Genomic DNA, 3148 nt, shown 5'->3' on the forward strand with positions numbered 1-3148 from the left:
GAGTCTGCCCAGGTGGGCAGCGGGACAAGTTTACCTCCCTGCTTCCTGCATCGCCGTCCTCGGGCTCTGGCTGCTGCGGAGGGCTGCCTCTGAGACAGCCCCTGCCCCGGCCAGCGGTGCCCTCCCCCGGGGGGCCCAGTGTTCCAGAGTGTCTTCTCATCAGAGTTTACCAGGCAGGTCTGAATCTCTCTCCTGAGTCCCCGGCCAAGTTCAGCCTGGCTCCCTGGCCCCCTCTCTCCTCTCCTTATAGCAGGATCCATTTGAGGCCCATCTACAGGTATAGCCACATGCCAGGCCCTGGGACCCTTCCCACCTAAGGCAGCAAAGCCAGCCCGCTCCCCCTTAGAAGCTCCTCTCTGTGTCAGTTCCGACAAGAGGGCTTATGCTCTGGGTCAGACACACAGACCCAAGGATTCCAATCATCTCCCTGGTCCCTTTCTCACATACATCATTGGCCCACCCCATGCCAAACGTAAACTGGAGTCTCCAAGGCTGGAGGCTCAGGGATGCAAAGGGGGAGCTGATATTCTCAGGGTTTGGGGCCTCTCTAAGCCTCAGTCTGCCATCTGTATGGAACCCATTTGTCAGCTGGAGCCTCCCATCCCTTATGATTTCAAAAATATCAGTTCAAATCTGGGACTTCCCTGGTGGTCCAGTGGTTAAGACTCTGCACTTCCAATATAGGGGACATAGGTTTCATCCCTGGTCAGGGAACTAGGATCCCACACGCGGTGCAGCCAAAAAAAAAAAAAAAAAAAATCAGTTCAAATCTATATTCCATACCCTGTGGAAATGCAAAGATATCCCCAATGCTTTGGAACGTTCTGGAATGATTTACATTTTGTTACACTCCCCTCTGCATCAGAGTGGCGACTTCTGCTAAATTCGTTTAGTGTCTGGATTGGGCCTCTGACCCAGGTCTGCTGTTTTGTTTCCACACAGCTCTGCCTGAGACGTGGAATGTGGCCGTCGCCTCCCGCTATTTCCACCAGAAACCCACCACAGCAGGTATTTGTGTGTAAGGCCGGCAGAGGGAGATTTAGGGAAGTCAGAGGGATGGTTTCAAGTGCTACGATAAAAACAACTTCAAATGGACATTGGACAATCCTGTTCTTAACAGTTCTTTGGTCAACCTACCCCTGAGAAGCTTTCATGGGCCCCTTTACCTCACCCAGTTCCCCAGTCTCATCCTGGCTCTTGTCGTTTTTTTTTTTTTAAATCGAAGTATAGTTGATGTACAATATTATATAAGTTACAGGTGTACAATATAGTGATTCACAACTTTTAAAGGTTATACTTCATTTATAGTTACTATAAAATATTGGCTATATTCCCTGTGTTGTACAACAGTCTTGGCTCTTTTCTTCATCTTCCTTTTCACATCTCTCTTCCTTGAGAGTCAAAATAGTCCAGTAGTTAAACACAAGAGTTCTGTTCCCAGATGGCCAGGCTCTGTGAGCCTGGCTTTTCGTCTTATCAGCTGTGTGATAAGATGGGAGTTACCTAACCTCTTTGAACCTCAATTTCATCTGTTAATGAGGATAATAAAAGCTGAATAGGCTTAGTGGTGAGGATTTCATAAAGCCATCCACGGGAAGCCCTTAGAAGAGTGTTAATAATGTCAGCTGCTATTATTATTATTATTATTATTTACCCCTCCAAATTCTTCTACTCTCCTAGGCAGAACAATTCAACCTCCTCAGGCCCTGTCCCAAACCCAGCCCATCTTTGCATATTCAAGCCCAGGAAGTCTCAGGCACAGGAAGGAGCGTTCTTTGAACCGGATAGGTCCTCCTCTAGGCAGTCAGCTGAGGTTGTGAATGGACTCCATCACAGGTAAATGAGCTGAACAGTGACCCCTCCCACTTTGGTATATACTAAACAAACGCCATGCCCTTTCTTCCTCTTTCTCTCCTCCTCCCCTCCCCCAGCCCCATTAGGCTGAAAGTAAACAGCAGGGACAGCAGTGGCAGATCCAGGGCCTAAAGGGAATCTGTCTCCAACCTTGCTGAACTACTAGGAAAGAGCTGCTGTCTTTCAGGGTTCTCTACACAGCCTGGAGTTGCTGGGGCCATTTTGTCTACCTCATTGGAAAACCTACCTAACAAGGTAGGAGAGACAGCTTCTTGGTGTATCATTTGAGAAATTGAGGTCCTAAATTTCACCATGCCTGGATTTATCCCTTGAGTTTTCTAATTTTGTGAGCCCGGAAATCCCCTTTTTCTTGTTTAAACTAATTTGATTTGAGCTTCTGTCGTGTAAAATTGAATAAATCTTGACTAATCAAGAATTTCAACTAGGGGCTTCCCTGGTGGTGTAGTGGTTAAGAATCCACCTGCCAATGTAGGGGACATGGGTTTGAGCCCTGGTCCAGGAAGATCCCACATGCCGCGGAGCAACTAACCCCGTGCACCACAACTACTGAGCCTGTGCTCTAGAGCCCGAGAGCCACAACTACTGAGCACGCGTGACACAACTACTGAAGCCCACGTGCCTAGAGCCTGTGCTCTGCAACAAGAGAAGCCACCACAATGAGAAGCCTGTGCACCACAGCAGAGCGTAGCCCCAATCACCGCAACTAGAGAAAGCCCACGCACAGCAACTAAGATCCAATGCAGCCAAAAATAAATAAATTTATTTAAAAAAAAAATTCAACTAAAAATAGGGTGTATTATAAAATGGTGGGGGGAGCTTCCCTGGTGGCGCAGTGGTTAAGAATCCGCCTGCCAGTGCAGAAGACATGGGTTTGAGCCCTGGTCCAGGAAGATCCCACATGCCGCTGAGCAACGAAGCCTGTGTGCCACAACTACTGAGCCTGCGCTTTAGAGTCCATGAGCCACAACTACCGAGCCCATGTGCCACAACTACTGAAGCCCGCGCGCCTAGAGCCCGTGCTCCCAACAAGAGAAGCCACTGCAATTAGAAGCCCGTGCACCGTAATGAAGAGTAGCCCCTGCTCACCACAACCAGAGAAAAGCCCGCATGCAGCAACAAAGACCCAACGCAGCCAAAAATAAAATAAAATAAATAAATTTCTATAAAAGGGGGAGGAAATGTCATAGAATCCACTGCAGAAAGCATAACCAGAAACCACAGGAATGAAAGGCTGCCTCCGACTCCGTGTCTCTCTATGGATCTCTTTCCCTGA

At 48.4% G+C, this 3148-nt stretch overlaps 1 long non-coding RNA gene across 1 annotated transcript; it reads left to right on the plus strand.

Annotated features, from left to right (window-relative positions):
• Window positions 1–969: 969 nt before the first annotated feature.
• On the plus strand, window positions 970–2085 carry LOC115854374 (uncharacterized). The gene is made up of 3 exons (XR_004039987.2): window positions 970–1008; window positions 1681–1836; window positions 1932–2085. It is a non-coding gene; the product is annotated as an uncharacterized lncRNA (long non-coding RNA).
• The last annotated feature ends 1063 nt before the right edge of the window (window positions 2086–3148 follow it).

This window comes from Globicephala melas, chromosome 6, assembly GCF_963455315.2.
Source record: "Globicephala melas chromosome 6, mGloMel1.2, whole genome shotgun sequence".
Taxonomy (NCBI): domain Eukaryota; kingdom Metazoa; phylum Chordata; class Mammalia; order Artiodactyla; family Delphinidae; genus Globicephala; species Globicephala melas.